The sequence below is a fragment of the Aulostomus chinensis genome, chromosome 3 (genome assembly GCF_037954235.1).
Source record: "Aulostomus chinensis isolate RoL2024-O1b breed Wild chromosome 3, RoL_Achi_v1.0, whole genome shotgun sequence".
Classification (NCBI taxonomy): Eukaryota; Metazoa; Chordata; class Actinopteri; order Syngnathiformes; family Aulostomidae; genus Aulostomus; species Aulostomus chinensis.
In genome coordinates, this window is record NC_141322.1 from 6,485,104 (window position 1) to 6,504,810 (window position 19,707).

At 42.5% G+C, this 19,707-nt stretch overlaps 1 protein-coding gene across 5 annotated transcripts in view; it reads left to right on the forward strand.

Moving 5' to 3' along the window:
* LOC147267506 (plexin-B1-like) overlaps positions 1-19,707 on the forward strand; it is a 109,267-nt gene that overhangs the window by 42,316 nt on the left and 47,244 nt on the right. For all 5 annotated transcript variants that reach the window (XM_086198367.1, XM_086198371.1, XM_086198369.1 and 2 more), the window contains one exon: positions 19,425-19,513. The gene's annotated coding sequence lies outside the window, so the exon portion shown is untranslated. The remainder of the gene's footprint in view (positions 1-19,424; positions 19,514-19,707) is intronic.

Sequence of the window (19,707 nt, forward strand, 5' to 3'; positions counted from 1 at the left end):
CTAGTCTTTGAGTGTAAATGCCCTTTGAAATAATAACTTCGATCAAAAAAATTTTACTCCACATTCAAAAGTATTGTTTGTAAACCCTGATCCACAGTTGGGCAGTTGTAGAAATATTGGACTTTCACATTGGCTGTTGATTTTCTCCAAAGGAATTTATGATATATATTAAATCATCAGTGGTTTGGTCCATTTTTATTAATTTTTTTAGTTACTTGTTCTCAAAATAAGTGTATTGATTTGCTTGCTGCCCAGCTGCAGTGAGGAAAGGTTCTCAGCACTGATGACCTACCGGTGCTGCTGGCAGTGAAGCCAGGCCGGAGTGTCTCCATTGGGCTAGTTGCTGTTGGTTGGCCTGTCATGATCATTTCTGCATGGACCTGTCATGCAGGAAATTGTGAATATGAACTCAGTCATTTTGCTGATTGCAAGATATGGGCCCTTACGAGGGCTGTAGTGATAAACTAATCTCGCAATACGATACGATACACGATATTCATGTCACGATACAATTCGATACGCTTACATCCTTTTTTTAGAGATCTTAAAGGGACAAAGTGATTTCAGTGACATCTTGCCACCCTACCTCCGAGCCATGCTGCTCCTGATTTTAAAGTCACTATATTTTATTATTTTACGGCTTCAAATTATAATGTCTGACTGAATATTCTTGGGAAGGAATGAAAATTGTGTACCTGGGTTTCTTTTGTGTTGCTTTTTTACGATTATTTTATCAGCGTCATTGAATGCTTTTAAAATGACATCAGTATTGTTTATTGCAGTAATGTCTGTTTGATTTCTCATCCATCAGAATGTGTCATTGTGACAGGCCCAACTGTTGCTATTTGCTTTTCTCATGATTGAGGAATGAGGATTCAGGAATTCACATCAGACACTTCCACAGACTATCCTGATGGTGGACCGTACACAGTCCAGCTGTACCAGGTTCTCACCTAGTCCTGTTCCCTCTGATGTAGTGGACAGCACATGCAGAACTTTTCTTACTTCTTACTTGATTGTGTAGCTGCACAGATTGGTTAAGAATGAATTAACTGTGTTTGATGGACTCCTCAGTGTCTCAAACTGTGTTAGTTTGTAATTCAGTGTATAACTTGGATATAAACTGTGTATCATTCCAATTATCTCACACAGAGCTGCGGTGATGCCTGAGGCTCCTCATGGCTTCATGCCTTGTCAAAACTGGAGTGGTTGTCACCACCCGACCGCTAGCACTTTCCAACTTCACCATGATTTATTTAATTCTGATGCTTTGTTGGAGAAGCTCATTTAGAGTTTACAGCTCTCCAGACTCCTGCTGCCTGATAAAAGCAGCTCCAGCAGTGGTCCCCGTCATGTTTTACAACTCATTCTCACCTCCAAATGTTATGCAACAAGCTGGCTACACTGGCCCAGTAAGCAACACACCCCCTCATGCTTTAATAAGGCAACACTATGGAAAAGCAGCATTAGCTAGACAAAGAGTCTCTTTGTCAAGTGTGCGCGCGCGTGCACACACACACACACACACACACACACACACACACACACACACACACACACACACACACAGCATTCAGAGAGGACCATACAACACAACAGTCATACTAACATTTACCCTTGACTCTCACTGCACTGCCCCTGTTATTCGCTAGACAGGCCCAGAAAGGAGTCCATGTGTGTGTGTCCGCACATGCAGGTTTGGCTGACACCTCCATGAGAACATGCTCTCCATGCATTGCAAATCACCTCCCTGCCCCTCCTTCAAGAGCACTGCCTTTTAATATTATCCTGAGGTTGCAACAGCTACATTTTAAACTGCTTCCCACAAAAAAAACAGTGTTCAGAGGAAAAGAGGATTATGGGACAAGAGAGAGAGAGAGAATGAGAATTGTGTTCGAGTGCGTGGAAAGGGAGCACTATGTCAGTCAGAATGAATTTTCGGAGCAGTTTCAAAGGGTTGTGGAGGCTTAGCCGTGACCCAAGCTGTGTTTCATAGCACTTCAGCCTGTTTGCTTTCCAGGTCACAAACATGTCCAGTTCAGTCTTTCATCATGGAGGGGAAGCAAGAGAAATCTCAACTGTTCATTCCTTTCCATTTCATTAATTACGATAGTATATTCTCTGAGCAGGAAGTCTTTTGAAGAAATATCAATTCTCCTCTTCCCACTAAATAAAGTGGGTGTTTATGCGTGTCTCGTCTCTTCAGATGTAATTAGCTCTCCAACTTGTAGGTTGGACAAGTCTCTTCAAGTGTTTCTCAGGCTCTTATTCTTTTGAACAGTAAGGTCTGCTGCTCTGTTAAGGTCTGTTTCTTGCCTGGCACAGCTTAGAATGCGCGGCGTAGACCTCTACCTGTCTACCTGCAACTTCAACCAGAACCAATCATTCAATATGTAAACCCATGTATACACGTGAACTGAAACTTTGTGGTCCCAGAAGTAAGTAAGTGTTATATTAAGCTGTGGGATAAACACACACACACACACACACACACACACACACACACACACACACACACACACACACACACACACAGTCAGTTTCCACTGCACAGAAGAATAGCGACGTACCAAAATGTGACTGTAAATGACAGTAAAACACAGGAACCACTGTGTTTATTTATGTTGTTTATTCATGTCCTTAGTTCTTTGCAGCTCAGCATTTTTCAGTCGTTTGTTGAGGATGTTTTTCCTTCTCCTTCATGGAGAAAGCAAACCAAACCAAAACCATGACCCGAAATCCACAGGACAAGCTGAACTGTGGCCTTCTTGAACTTTGGCACCCCTCATCTGCATAATAGTTCCTGAGGCATAAATACAAATGCGAGTGAATGCAAAAGTTTGAAAAATAGTTCTGAAGATGAACTGGATCTGTCCTTTGATATGCACTGAGATTCTTCCTCAGGCCATGGCGCTGGTAAAAATGTGTGAAAATCAGTTCATGACTTATTTATTTCCTAATCCTGCTAATAAACATCCTGAACTGATTTCATAACCTCCTTAGTGGAGGCTTTCTGAGGCGTACAGAGAATGCAGGGCTATTTTCCAGTTGAGATTGGTCCTCCAGATTTGATTGTTAAATGTTAAGAACAAATACACAAAACAATCAAGTGTCCCTAATACACTGTATCTCTTTCTCCATAATTGCACACACTGTTATACATGAAAATGACTCACAAAAATGTCTAGATTTCTAAATTTTCTCAGTTTTCTCTTTTTTCCCATTAACTTTCCTCACCACCCTTTATGGAAAAAGTTGGGAGCCAGTTGGTTCTTGTTTCATTTTATCACATCAAATGACAAACATTTGTCATTCTCATTAACAGCGAGACACACACGGCCACCAGCTTCTGCTCTCGCGTGGTTCCAAAAGCTAAGGATGACTGTGTGTTTGTGGTGTGTTCCAGATGTGCTCGAAATCTCATGTGTTCCTCAGGTTTTGTAACAACATGCTTGTTTTTCTGTGATTCTACAGACAAACAACACTAACTGATCATGTTAATTTCATTGTTTCCCTTATTAACTGGATTTTGTAGTATCGCCTCCAGAGCAGTGCAGAGTTGTACTTCTAGGAAGTTGTCACCAGAGCAGGCAGACATGAGTGGAAACAAGAGCAGTGACTGTGGCTCCATGTCAGTTCCATGTCAGCAGGTTCCTACAGTGGAACGTCTACTGTGACAGTACTCTACAGTGCTGCAGCCACGGCAACAGATATATTGAGTTCCTGTATCAGTTGACCAGTGGCTCTGATGAGTGAGTGTGTAGGTTTTAACAGAATGTCTTTGTGTTCGTCTCATCCATTGGGTTCTGATGCACACAAAATGTCCACATCTCCCATGGGAGTGCCTGACCCCCCCCCCCCCTTCCTATCCTCCCCTCCTCCCTCCATCTCCCTCAGCATCCATTTGCCAGTGGGGGCCTGGCTTCTATCCCCCCCACTATTAATTCTAATAATAACTTGTGTTTGTGCTGCCAGTCATGTCTCTGCTTTAGGGGAGTCCAAATATTTGTTTTTCCACCCATCACTACACGCACGCACGCACGCACACACACACACACACACACACACACACACACACACACACCCTTTATTGCCAAGTTTTGAATTTTATATTTTGTGTTATTAATTGCAGTAACCTGGGGAGGAGTGGCTGAGGTGGTAGAGTAGACTGTCCAGTAACCAAAGGGTCACTGATTCAATTTCATGTCTAGCTGTCCTTGAACTGAGAAAAATACTGAATTTCTAAGTGCCCCTGATGGGTAGATTGGCACCTTGCATGGCAACTTGCACTGTGTGTGTGTGTGTGTGTGTGTGTGTGTGTGTGTGTGTGTGTGTGAGAGAGAGAGTGTGAGAGAGAGAGTATGATGGGGTTAATGGGGCAATTATAAAGTGCTTTGAGGGCCACAAAACCAGAGAAGTACAGTATAAATCCATCAAATCAGTGAATTTGAACTTCAGTACCGCTTATCCAGAAAGATTTTACCAATTTAATCAAGTAATAAAAATGAAATAACGTAACACATGATGGTTCACATCCCACTTAAGATTTATTTTACAAAAACATAGATACACAGAACATAATAAATGTCTGTTAACATCAAAATTAACAGATAAAAACCTATTCAAGTGAGACCCTTCAGATGAGAGAACTCCTCGGACTCTGGAGCCACTGCAGCGCCAACAACAAAACTAAAAGTGTACACTCGAACATAATATAAAAGACACAACGAATCAGTGGAAATAAGTTTCCCGGTGCTGTCCTCCTGCTCTGGTCTTTTTCTTTCATTCAAACAGAGCTGGAGTTGACAGTGTTCTCCCGGGCACTGCACACACACACACACACACACACACACACACACACACACACACACACACACACACACACACACACACACACACACACACACAACCTCGCCCGGTCTCTGCTGGCTCTGTCCTGGTGTATTTCCTGCATGCTGCAGGTCCACGTTGTTTAACATTACCAGCAGCATTATTAGATCTCTGTAAGCGTGCTGGATACTCACTGGCACTGATAATGTATGCAGCTTAGCATCAAAGACTCATGGCCTTTTACTAACACTGTGGAGAATAGAAGCAATTTTTTGGGAGTTTTGAAAAAGCCACATTTCATTTGCCAGGAGTCTGTTTGAACCCCTGAGCTTGTGAGCCAGTTTTTAATGACAATAACCACTTGAGAACCTAACATGAGCAGTAGTTATAGTAGTTATATTTGATATGAAGATTCGATTGATGGTGATGGCGACTGAAGATGAACTCGTCCGATCACCACTAGATGAGAGGTTGCAGAGGAGTTAGCGTACATACACAACAAATGTATATGTGCTGTTGTTAAGTTTCTGAAATGTACCATTATTACTTTCAATCTGTAATACTTGTGACGGCTTGTGATAGTTGTATCAGGCTTTGAGTTGTGATCTTAATTGCCCCTCGGGGATAAATAAAGTTATCTGAAATCTGAACTGCCCTCTAACTCTTGATGTCTTACTAATAGCACAGCGATGAGCAGCATCCTGGGTGATAAGAGTATAGATTCTCAGGTGTCTGGAGGTCAGTCTCCGCTTATCTACCCTGACAAACGCATTTATTACATTTGATTTAACATGTTTAGATTTTCCTCTGTAACTAAATTTGCAGTCATGCCAAAAGTGAATAATCCTCTTGGTAATGGTCCAACCGAAATCTTCTTAGTTCTGCAGAGCAACATCATAAATGACAGTATAGTTAAATCACATTGTTAGAACAGCTTCAGGCAGCTCTTAATAATGCTGCCAGAAAAGATAATCCCATACACACACACACACACACACACACACACACACACGCACACGCCTTTTCTCTTTTTAACCTCCCTTTTCCCCATTTGTGTTCTGAGCAGTTGGTGTATCTGTGGTATTAAGGTTCTCTTTGTACAGAAGAGAGCAAACGTGGCAGTGATAATACTTGTGATTAATGGTGCCGTGGCATTTCTTTCCCAGAAACTATAACTTTATAGATCATTTCATTAATTTATTAAGTGGAAAAAAAGATTGGATCACATCAGAGTTGGTAATGGGTCCCACATTGTCCCACATTTGGTTTGTTGACATCTCCTCGCCCTATTCCAACTTTCCCAGCAGTCTATAAAGTCCATAATCCCTGTATCTACCCCGCCACAGCTTCACCCAAGTGCAACTTTTTCTTTCACTTGATTTGGTGCAGTTGACATATAAAAACAGCTGCTGGAGCTCTCCATGTTTACTTATTCTGCAAACTCGTGTTCTCGTGAGTGTTTTTCCCTTGAGAGTTCAGTGGTGTTCATTTAGCAGTTGAAGTAAACAGTTGTGCATTGTCTGATCACCAGTTTTTCATTTTCCATCAGAGAAATTCTTGAAGCCAATCATTAAGTGTTATTTAGTAATTCGCTGGGATTTTGAAAGTCGTCCAGTGGATCCAAACCTTCAGTGGGCCAACTGGACGAACCTTAAGGAGTCGTAGGCTTGACGGTAATCTACAGTGATTTGTGTCATTGGCGGCTCAGCTTTACACACACGCTGTCACAGATTGTTGTGTCCTCTTGAAACAACAGACAGGTATCGCCAAACTAGATACCACCCACCCCTCTTTCTACTTTTGCGGTTGAGCTATGATTATTGTTGTGCCTACAGTTACAACACTTACATGTTTATGCAACTTCATCGTCAAAATGACTGTTTGGTTTGTTGCTTCACACGAGCAAAAGTGTCAGCCATATTTAATGTCTCGTAGGCTGTGTAACATACTTTTGGGCTGAGTGGACTGAAACTTCAGAATCAGCTCTCAGTTAAACTGTTTTGAATGGCAGGGAGAGTTGAAGATGTGCTGGTGGCTGACAGTCTCGCGCTCTCAAACGCACGCACACACACACACACACACACACAAAAAGACAGCAGGGTGAAGTTTTAATGTTGTTGTTACCAAGGATACAGTCCTCTCTCTGTTACCAGAAAGCTTTGGCCAACCACACTGATTATCAGTGCTGCGCTGTTGGTTAGATTCAGTTCTAGTCAGCATTGTGCTGCTGCTCTGAAATCCTGTGCTGCAGGGCCAAGTCCTATTAACAAGCTGTCAGGGCCTAAGGGTGTGTGTGTGTGTGTGTGTGTGTGTGTGTGTGTGTGTGTGTGTCTGGTCCTCTCTCCTGTGACTTCACTCATAAATATGGAGCAGCTCCTTGCTTGCTTCAGTGTCTCACACATGGCATCAAATCAAAGATGAGGCTGTTGGCCTGAGAGTTTGTCCTCACAGCAGCTCAGTTACAAACTCTGAGCCAGCCCTTTATCGGGTGAGGCATTTGCCACTTTTTACATCAAAGCAGGTCCTATTATTATTATTATTATTATTATTATTATTATTAAAATTATTATACCTCACCATTCAATACACATCAAGATGGAATATGAGGCTTTGTTTTTTCCCGCCATCAGGGGTCAGTGGAAGTAGCAGGCTGGTGTGTTACACCTCACGCCCCTTAAAACCCACACTGGTGCAGCTTTTTGTCGGCTTTGTTTAATGACGGGGTCTTCTTGATGGCACTATAGCATAATCCCTTTGTAATCGGGTTATAGGACGACCCAAAGCTTAGATGAACCAGAGCTGGCGAGAGAGGGTCCGGTATGAGCAGACAGAGGGTGTACGTTTGAAGATGTCCCTGAACATAGACAATAAACTGGACTGGGCTCGGAACACTGAAGCCCTCTATAAGAAAGGACAGAGCCGCCTCTGTTGCCTGAGGAGGCTGAGGTCCTTCAACATCTGCGGGACGATGCTGAGGATGTTCTACGTGTTTGTGGTTTCTAGTGCCGTTCTGTTTGCTGTGGTGTGCTGGGGCAGCAGACTGAGGGCTGCAGACGCAAACAGACTCAATAAACTCACCTGCAAAGCTGGTGATGTGGTGGGGGTGTAACTGGACTCCTTAGAGACAGTGATGGAGAGACAGATGCTTCTGAAACTACGGAGGATCCTGGACAACATCACCCACCCCTTCCATCAGCTCCTGGTCCAACACAGGAGCACATGGACCAACAGACTCAAACCCCCCACCTCAAAAACTGAGCGGCACAGAAGGTCCTTTCTCCCAGTGGCAATAAAAGTGTACAATGCATCTCTGTGATTGCACTGTCAACCATCCATACTCACTGCACTGTCTTTGGGTTAATTCATGTAAATGACCCACTTATTGTACTTACTTATTTTTGCACACTGCTCTTTTGCACTTTGTATATAGTCTTTTCTGTCATTATGTGCACAATGTGCGTAGCCGTGTTCTCTTTCATTCCCTGTTGATTGTTGTTGTTACGAACAGAATTTCCCTTGGGGATGAATAAATTATTGTGATTCTGATTCTGAACACTGTCACAACCTTTAGGGGGCTGCCATTCATTTATCGTTAGTCCTCCTAATGTGTAACAAATCGGAGCTAAATGTAGTGAGGTCTTCCTGGGCCCATGTTACACCCCTCCCGTACGTGTAGTGAAATCTGATCAGGTTTTGTTGTTGTTGTTGTTGTTGTTGCCAACAAACATGGAGGTGAATGGAATAGAAATGCTTGTATGATGCTTGGTTCAGCACAAAAGAGGTGGTGGAAGAATTGGAGCCGCTGTTATTTTGAACACTGGGTGGTGCTGTATACATATACACCTATGTATTTAATAGTTTGTAATACTGCATACATAAACACATCTATATGTGTTAACCTAGTGCAATAATACCTGCAAAAACTCATCCAGATGTACAAAAAATGTAGATCTTGGACTGGGAACTTCCAACCTAATAGCAGTAAGTGTGGCACATGGCAAGGTTGATCGTTCATGGCTGTGTTATGTAGGTGGCTTATTTTGGGACTTACTGTTGATTGATATATTTTGTAAATCAATTGGGTACAAAAATTTCTTCTTTTTTTATTTTGTTACTGGCAACAGAAGATGTGAATGGATGGATGTCATCCATCCAGGAGTCAGGTGCACCTTAACGACCAAAAACTGTGTCATCGGAGAGAGAGAGCGAGACATTCAGTAATTATGATAGTCCGCCTTATTTCTGATTGAGTCATAAAGTTGTATTCCCAAGTGTTCGAGTTAGTTCAGTTTAAAACTATACTGGGAAAAAAGGAAAAAGCAGGTTGATGCTGCGTGCCTGTAAGAGAGGACTGACTGTAGCTCTTGCATGACAAATGCCTGGAAAAATAGCTTGTAGTCAATATTTTAGAGACCCTCCAAAATTTCACAGATCATGTTTTCGAGGAGCTCATGTCTTATTAAGTTGAGCCGAGCTGCGTCTGGCTCCTGTAGGATTAGAGTTGAGGTTTAGGGACAACAATAGATCGTGTCTGCATTACAGAAGGGGGGGGGGGGGAATCATTGTTTTAAGAATAATTCATGTCAGTTATGGAATATTTAACCATTTTGTTCACCGTCTCAGAACTGATGTGTAATGATCGTGTAACCAAGTCCGCTTTTAGTGACATGTTCACATATGAGTGACAAATATCCAAACTTTGTGGTCTTAATCAGGTCCAGATGAGTTTTCAAGGCAAAGTAGCTCTATTTAAAATTATGAAGCATGTAATTAAGAACACTTCTAATCATTTTCTGCTTGTCTTGAGTTTGAAGTCTTTTAATATGACTGACATAAATTCAAGTTCTCCTCTGACAAAGTTCACGTGTTTTCATTGGTTGTGTCTTTAAATGGAAATGTTCATCTGGCAGTTCAACAGTAACTCTGCTGACATGAATCATGCAGACTTCCTCTGTTGTTGCACTGAAATCTTAACTCCTTTTCAGATGTGGACGTCCTATTTTTGGAACAATCATGTATGTTCCGATCTTAAGAGTTGATGTGGAAGCAGCAGTGGGTCCGTGTCCTGACTTCTGTGAGCCCCATTACCTGTGTGCTGTGTAACGTGATGATGAAAATGAGTAGTCAGGGGAAAAAACAAAAAAAAAGCTCTTGTCTGTCCTATTTTTCCTCTCTGTCACAGGAGTTTCTGCATTCTTTCTGATAATGTGTGCATAGTTCTGCCTGCCATAATCAGCATGTAAAAACACAAGCTATAATTTTCCCAGTGAAAGCATTGCCTCATGAAAACACAAATGTGCACCAACCAATCAAGCACGCACATGCACGTTCAGCCTTCCCGGCGTGTTAGTGCTGGACTTTGTGCTGTTCATATGAGCGTGATCACATCTGATGTCACAGTCCGCTGGAGCAGAGACGTATTAGAACTGCTGCAAGCTTCCACGAGCCATAAAGTAACTAATCGTCTCTGCTCACAATGCTGGTGAGCAGGCCTCTGTGGACCCCTTTGATTAATTTTGATATTTAATGTGATTTGTTTTTGTCTCATTGAATAGAGGATTATTTTTGGTATTTTTGCCTGTTTGTCCGCAAATAGTGGGGATAAGAGGCCTGTTTTAATTTCCTTGACTTGAATTGTGAGTCTTCGAATATCTTATTTTATCAGTCACCAATCTCTCATTTCTGATGAAGAAAAACTTGGAATCGCTGCTTTCTGAAACCAGTGAACCTCGGGATGTTTTAGCTTAAAAATTGTTGGATTTTGCCTTAATATTGTTTATTTATAACAGACTAATGATTTGTTTAAATGAAGGGGAGGACTCTGTATAACCTTACTGGCTCCTAGCTGTCCTTCACAATAAATGACACTTATGTAGGGAGTATTTTTTTTAAACCTTTGTGTAGGTAAATTCATTATTACTAACAATTTTTTAGGTATTAAACTAGTTCCTGAATTTTTTTTTTCATCACCTAGCTGCTAAATTGACTCCTCTTTGGAGCACTGAAACCTTTTCACCAGTTTCATATTAACGTCTTGTTAAAACTGCAGCGATGATTTTCCAGGGTGAGGGTTTGGGTCCTCTGCAACAGTTTATACTTCCAATAATAGAAAATGAAGAGAAATACGGAGACGGAAACACCTCAGAGCTGCTGAGCAGTCTGCAGAGTGTACCGACAGACAGGTACTCATGGTCCACTCGGAACACACACCCTGTGGGCACAAGATGGCTGACAGTCTGGAAACCCTCCGGGGCCATCAAGGTCTGTAGCCACAGCTTGTGTCCATAACTGGCTGTGGATGTGTGGTGGGCGGGGCCTGAGCTGCTGGGACAGAGCGGACCAGTGTTGAAGGTTGTGTATTGGGTAATTTGCTGCAGAAGAAGTGCAGCTCAGCCCACCAAAGCTCTCAGTGGAACAGCAAAGCCATTCACTGCCATTACTTCACAGGTTTTCAGTCCTACAGACAGGAGCTTGTAACATGCTCAGCGCCTCCTGCTGGAGGTTTCTTGAGTAAACGAATGTGTCCTCATCTCTGAATTGTTCCTCTCTTCCTCCTCTGGGTTTACCGTTCACCTGTTAAAACAAAGCTCCGCCCGTCTTAATGACCTCGTCTCTGTTATCTGCCCGGGTCTCTTCCTGCATCTGTGGGGGTGATGGTTGGTCGCCTCACTTAACTTAAACATAGAGTCCGAGAATGTGTGTCCATCAGTGTGTTAACCTGGTAATGATAGTGTGGGTGTCTTCGGGTCTCTACTCCCTCCCCTTCCAGTACAGGTTGGCGTGTGAACAGAACATGCGCGAACGCTAGCACACACACACACACACACGCCACAATACTTAATGTACTTTGCTGTGGGACACCATACACCTGCCACTATGGTTGGTACACTACACTGAAAACAGAAACATACGCAGATACTCTAGTGTTTATTTAGTGTATGGGTTTGATTCCCTCCACATAATTAAAAAAAAAAAGTTATAAATGTGTTTCTGTGTCTCTGCTGACATCAGCCACGGGCCAGGACATGAAGTTTTTATGGGTTGCACAGCCGTCATTTCCACTCTCGTTAACACAATACCTCAGGAACATCTGGAGGAATTTTCTTTAAATTTGGCTCAAACTGGAACTCAAGGATGACCTTAAAAGATCTTGGTGGTTAAAGCTCACTGTGAAAAGCACATTTTGTGGAGCGGTGCTACCAGAATAAATCGTCTCTGGTTAGTTTCACCTGGTTTTAAAGTCTATAGAATAATTGAATCTGTAAAACTGGTTTGCCTTACATATCCCTTCATGAATACCAACACAACTTCATGTGTTTTCTCCCAGGGACTCTTCTGTTCTCTTGTCCCCACTTACAACTGTCCCTGCTGATTTGTATGAAGAAATGTTCAGCTTGTCGAGACAGCTCTCAACAAGACAACAGCACTTTTGCTCAACAAGTGAATAAAATCGGAGTTGATGACATGAGGAGCAGAGCAACAGAAATGTGTCAGTGTTAGAGAGCATTCCTGCACCAGTACCTGCTGTATGATGTGTGTGCGTGCCACCAGCTGCACCTGTCTGCCTCTGAATTATGATCCAGATACAGTCTGGAGACCTTATAAGCTTCCTGTCTGGCAGCTGTGGCTGTTTGTTCATCATTGCCTCGGCTACATGCTACTTGTTCTATTTTACGCCTCGTTACGTCTCAGTAATGTTCCTTCATTGTGACTCGAGACTTTTTCAACTTGATTCCAAGGTAGGTATTTTGACACTGTGCCAAAAAACACAATTCAGCCGTTTAATTTGGACTTGATATTGTGGTAAAACTAGGACATCGCGTTCAAATTGTATAATCACATTTTATATAAAATGCTTATTATAGGTCAGAGCTGGTTAAAAAACAGTGTAACAATGTTACACTGTTTTTACATTGTTTTACATTGCAACCCAATCTTGATAGGGTCCTACAGTTGAAGCGCAACACTGATTAAAAACAAATTAAAAAAGAAGTAACATAAATATTCAAACGGCAGTCAGGTGACATAATCAGAAGCAAAATGGCTTTTCTGCTTGAGTACTAATTTCCCCTCTTTATTTCCTTTCCATGCAACTTAACATTGACCCAAAAGCAGGTTTTTGTATCAAGAAGTTATAGATATATATTTCCTTTATCTGTATGTGGTTGCCCAAACTTTGTGTAAGATGTAAAAGTACTTTTGAATGCATTTTTTCACAAAACAAGGACTACAGAATTTTGTCCTTCATCATTTACAATGAAACATGACGTGAGTGTGGATAAGCCCGATAACTGCAGCAAGCAGCAGTCTCACTGTTCAGGTTGGAATCGGAGTATCGTTTCACAACTCACTTGAAAAGATGTGATATATTTTCTGTAGCGGCTATGTTGCTCCTGAATAAGATGATCAATATCAAGTAGTACATCCTACTTATCTGCTGATTTAGTTAGCTGATGCTCAATGTGCCACTGTTGTCTAGTCATGAGTCACTGAATTAGAGGTCACCGGTTTCCTGTGCTTTCACAGGTAACGTGAGGAGAATGAAAATGTATAACTGACATTCACCAGCTGAATGCAACCTTAAAAATCCAGGGCCAGGCTGATTCTTGATGAGGAAGGGGAAAACACATGCACGCTTTTGGTTTAAAGTTATTGCACTCCATCGTAAGTGATCCCTGAGACCCGGATATCCATCCTCTCTTGTGTCCAGGCTCAGCCTCTGTCACCCTAGGGTGATTTCTTTTGGGGACATAAAGTTTAACAACCATGGGAACTTCCTCGACCCACCCAGCTCCTCTGCTGTGACAAGTGTCTCTCCCCTAACCACTGAACATATGTCCCAAAAACCCTGCTGTCATCTCGATCAGGGACTGGAGCTCATCCCTTAAAAGGGCCTGATCATGGAAACTCAGACGTCTATGTCTTCATTTGTGGAAGAGGTTTTCCGGAAGACGGCACGTAAGAGAGCCATGATTTCCCTCCTCCTCCTCCTCCCCCTGTGAAGTTCATCAGCCGAGGAAGAATGTGTTCTTTTAGATGGGCGACAATTGTTGGGGGCTTCTCTATAAATAACTTCTTGTCAGCCTGCCAACCAGGCTGTTCGGCTCCAGTACTCGTGGGCAGACTGCAGTGGCTGAGTGGGAATGGAGCCTGCCTTTTGACACAGTCCAGTTACAACTGCTACTTCTGCCTTTGCTGCTTAAGAAACCTTTGTAAATCAGTATCATAAAGTTAGAGATGGTAAACGTGCCCCCTAAAACACCCCCTACACTTTCTGGGGTGAAGCAGAGGAAGTCAAGGAATCGTATCATGTGTTTAAGTTCCGGCAGTCATTTTACCACTTTATTGTGAACCCTTTAATCCATTATATTAATCTCTTCACACTGAGAGGAGAGACTTTTTTTTTCTTCTTGATGCATCACACTCAAAACTGTCATCCCACCGCAAAGAAGTGAACAGTGTCAAAACAGTGGTGGAGTGGAGCATCTGGGGCTTGTACACAGTCTTTGATATGTGCAGTAAAAGCAGAGTGGAGGACAGTGATGGTATTTCTGGTGTATCTTTTGGGTCCAGTCTGGTGCTCAAACCCCCAGCACCAACTGAATGATGCCGGGACCGAATGCCAATGAAACCTGTTTCCGTTGCAGAATAAAGGCAAGTCTTGGCGTGTTTTATGGCCAGTGGGAATGTGGCTTGACAAGGCCGAGATTGTTTTCTCGTCACCTTGTAAAAAATATAAAATCTTTGGCCCTTCGTGTTGTGTACGTGGTCTCAGAAATTGTATCAAATGTCAGTTCACAAGGTTAATTGTAAGTTATCCTTTTAAAACCCTACTGTCATGACAACTGTAGTATTTATTGTTGTGTGCATGTAGCTTGACAGTTTGTCAGTGTTTTAATTTTGAGGAACATTGAGCAGTTTGTAAAATGAAGTGGGAATTATCATGAAACCAGAAGTTTGTACTATCTATCACAACAATTATGAGTTGGGATGATAGTCAAGAATCACTGTGACCCAGAACTGGTACACTCAGCAGTCCAGAACCATCCCAGTAAATAGCGCTTTTACTAGATCCAGAGTCACAATAGTGACCGTTTGCAGAGCCCCTGTGTGCCTCCTGCTAAGTGTCACAAGGTAGCTGTGATGGTTGACACAACACTCATATAACACAGCAGTAACAGTTACATAGTGGAGAAGCAGCAGCAGGGAGAGATGGAGGGCCAGTGTTGTGTAATTCAACTGGGGGGGGGGGGGGGGGCTCTCACAGAATCCTTTGTAAACACTGTTTGTTTATGTTTAAGCAATAGTTGATTGCAGGTTGCTGCCTCATTCACTGAGTCCTCCTATTTGTGTGTGTGTGTGTGTGTGTGTGTGTGTCGGGGTGGGGGCAGTATATTTATTTGTGTAAAGTCTGCAAAGTAAGACTTGACATTATAGGCGTGTGTTTTTGCTCACCATCATGTCACTAATTACAAACTTTTTTTTACTCCCCCTCATTCTGAGAATGAGTGGGTGTTGAAGGGAGTGTTATGGTTAGGCACTATAATGAATGTCTCTCTCTCTCTTCTCTCTCTCGCTCTCCTTCTGTTTCACTGTTTCTCTCTCTCTCTCTCTCTCTCTCTCCCCCTCTCTCATTATCATTAGTCACATTCCATCAGTTCTTAGGAGCACTGAAGCTTGCGAGCACTTGTTTGTGGTGGCTTCTCTCACTGTTGCCTCTCTCCTGTGTGGCTCACATTGTTGTCCTGTAACATTTCTGATTTTACTTTCTCTGCCAGGTTTTTTTTTTTTTGCTTCAAATATGCTGCCAACCCCCCCCCCCCCCACACACACACACACACACACATATACACACACACATGCACACACCCATCCACCCCTGCATTTGTCCCTCTCTGTCTTCTCCACAATGTAGGATAGCTGAATTTCCAATGAATGAAAGGCTGGACTCAATGAAGCAGATGATGGCTCAATTGAATGTGCCTCTCAGGAATGCACTGTTGTGCTGGCCAGTCTATTGGCTCCCACTCAGAGTCTAGTCCAGTTTCTGGTGGCTTGGTTGGTTGGTGGACTTTGGTTTGTCCCATGCAGGTTCATCTGTCCATCTGTCAGCTTAACAAAAGGTGAATCTACCCAGTGCTGCCAGTGCCAATGCCTCTGACACATTACAAACTACCGGTTGATGTGTTGTTACAATAAGAGAATGTTTGGCAAAAAAATGCATTCATTCATCCATACATCCCTCCATTTTCATACCGTTATCTGTTAAGGGTTGTGGGGGGGCTGGAGCCTATCCCAGCTAACATTGGGCAAGAGGTGGGGTTCACCCTGGATGGGTTGCCAGTCTGTCGCAGGGCCATCGGGAGCAATTAGGGGTTCAGTATCTTGCTCAAGGATACTTGGACACCAAGGGTTGGTCACCGGGGGAAGTGAGGATCGAACCAGCGACCTGTCAGTTGCTAGACGGCCACTCTGCCTCTGAGCCATGCTGCTCCTTGCATTTATGTAGATTAATCAGTTAGAGAAAAAATAATGACAAAGCAAATTAGCACGATTAATCATAACTTTGACCCTTGACCCCATGCTTGGATTTTATCATGTAAATGGAGAGCTGTAAGCAACCAGTGGACAGCAGTAATATGCCCTGGCTGGGTCTACTCTGCTGGGAGTTAAAAGATCCCATGCATCATAGATCACTCTTGGTGGTTTTGTAAATCAGCGATGGAAACAGATGAAAAAGTTACAGGGGCCTGTGGGTACTGACTGTAGGATCGTGTCCTGAGATGCTCTGGAGGACATTTTGGCTTAATTTATGATTTTTTATTGTAATTATTACCTGTGAACAGCAAAGAGTGATCGGAATGCAGGGAAATTAAAATGATTTTGACCTGGGAATTTAATCTCACATTATTCACAACAACAAAAACCTGTTTTAATTGAAATATTACAAATACTTGTCACAGCTTAAGTTTATATATTCCGTTCATTGAAAGTAATTAGGAAAACATAATTCTTTTTCAAATAATTTCACAGCCATATCAAATATATGTTAGAGCCTCTGTACCATCTGAAATGATTAATTTGTTTGCTTGAAAATAACCTGCTGCTGCCCCATAAATATTATATCCAACAATGTCATCCTCATTTGTCTACCTCATGAAAAGGTCCAGACTTCAGTGAAAGTGACAAAAAAACAAAAAAAACAAATGGTATGTAACCATCACCAAGATGTGCTCGATGGTATAATAGGTGTGTTTGGCTTCCTGCTCCCTCTTAGGTAAATCTGTTTGTCTGGTGACAGCTCCAGATGATTCAGCAGCACCCCACCCAACACCTCAATCCAACACACATCACGTCGCAGTAGCATCTTTCAGGCTAAATACAGCTAATTTTACCGATCCATGAGTTGGAAAACCTATTGGACACCAAATCATTGTACAGTGGTTTATTATACTGAAGTGGAAGACTTTTATTACCAGGTACAAGGATAGTAATCTACCTTCAAGTGGAATTCAGTGCCTGTGAATGGCAAGTGCAGTGGTTTTCTTGAAGATGTTGCTTTGTGATGCAGCAAAACTACAGAGAGAACTTTTTGGTTGAGGGATGCTGCTGCATTTGTAGTCTACAGAAAGCCTCCTCTTCTCTGCCCTCCTCACTGTATCCACACAGTGCTCTCACTGACTTGAGTGTGGGGACTGCTTCATATTTTTCTTCTACATACGTAGACGTACACCTGCCAAAGAAAAATGAACACTTATTGAGTTCTATCTGTCAGCCTGTTCAGTATAATTTTGAGTGTTTATTCTCTCTCTCTCTCTCTCTCTCTCCCTCTCCCTCTCCCGCTCTCTCTCTCCCTCTCTCTCGAGCAATGTGGAGACCATTACCTAAAGGCAGAGGAACATTGAATTACTGGAACACATTTTCTCCTCTCATCCAATTCATACCTTTTGCACTTGCTGAAGTTGCCAAAAGCAAAGCAAAAAAGAAAGACTTCCAGTGGGTCCTTTTTCTGTAAATGAATTGAATCAGGAGTCCATTCCCTTGCTCTCATGTGTCTCAAACCCTGAATCAAGTTGAATCTAAATGGATTACTTGTTGCAAGAAACGGAAATTTCTCCTCAACCATATTGGCTGGGTTGATGGCAGTCTGTTTACTGTAGTCTTTGTATTTGATTTGCAGCTTTTAGCAAGTAGTGGATGAGACGGGTGAAAACCTGACTGGCTTGTTACTGTTTGATGAATACAACGAATGTCGGCACTTTTTGAATCTTGTCAGTGAAGAAAAAAATTGCTTTGAACAAATCTGACCCACTATTGAATAGAATAAATTATTTTGAAGACACTGTTAGATAGAGGAATTGTAATAGTGCTTCTGTGTTTGCACATGTCATTCATTCCTGCCTATGCTCAAGAAGTAGTACTGCACAGAGCTCTAAAGCTACACTGCCTACAGAGTTCTGAGCACAACATAGCAGGGCAGCCTTCCACCAAGTCATAAAAACGTGTGTCTCCCATCCCCAGAGGTCAAAGGAGAGAGTCTGTCTTCTGGCTTATTTTGGGTTTGGCGGGTGAGGCAGCAATCAGGCTTGACCTTCTGTACCTCTGGAATTGAAACTAGATGTAGATACATGAGATCTCATCTGAGTGGCGATGGGAAGAATTGTAAGGAAGTGTGTACATGTATTGCAATAGATAACCAAGATACTTCCATGCTCTGTTCAGTAGTTATTTTTTTTTATGCCTTTCTTTCCATCTTTGGCCTCTCGCCAGGCCTTTACCCTCATTCCCACATTCAGGAGATTGCCACCAACAAAGCAAGCTTTCTAACACTAGTGTGTTTGTGCATGTGTATGCCTTTGTGTGTACACTGGGTGAGAACGGGTCTGTTCAGCAGGTTGAATAGTGCCTTTTTTCAGTCTCTCAGTTTTTTTCCCCCAATTTCTCCTTTGGGTAAGCGTACTGGAGGTCTGCATGAAGAGATAATCCTGCTTCTGTCCCAGTGATGGAGTGCATAAAGACAAAAGAAAACAAGAGAATAGAATGGTGGCTCTACTGAATGTGGAGTGACAAGGGAGAACTCGATGTAACATAGAAATCATAACTAGAAGTGACATTACAAGTGTTGAACTACAGATTCAGGTGTGCCCGCAACAGAGTTCTCATGCCATCTTCTTTTACCTCGCTGCCACTTGTTTTCTGGCATGGGCTCTGAAGCCAAAGGGTTTTGTACCTTGTATCCTAGCAATGAGTGAGGATTGCGTACTGGCACAGAGTGTGTGGCACTACTTGACTTGGCCTCTGCTGAGGGCTTTTTTACATGCAAAAACGGATGTAGCCAGTCAGGCATAGGTCTGACAGGAATTTAAATTGGAATGAGCTTCCCATGTCTTTTCGTGGATTGCAGTGACGCCAAAAAATACAAGGTGTTCCACCGTCTGAGTCTTTGTTTATAACAAATGTGGGTATGTGGTTAGACTGCACTCCTTTTGGAGTGAGGTTTGACATCTCAGATTTTCCCATCCTAACCCACACTGGATGTATTTATAATAGCAGAATTACTGACATGTATATTTTCTCTTTCTGTTGTGTTTCAGGTGAAGTCCAGAAAGATGTGTTTTTAAACCCGAATTTCTGGGAGGTCAGGAGGTGACATGCCTCTGTAAAACGCCACAAGAAACAAATGGTGAGGAGTCTCAAATTTGTTTCACGCTCAAGATGTGCTGTTGAGGTTGTTGGGATAATTAAGGGCTGGTTTTTTAGAGTTAAAATCATGGCAGCATTGCTGCCTGTGTCCACTGGAACAACCGCTCTTGAACAAGTGCTCTGGAGTAAAGCTGCCATTGCCACGCATCAGGTATTTTTTTTTTTTTTAACCTG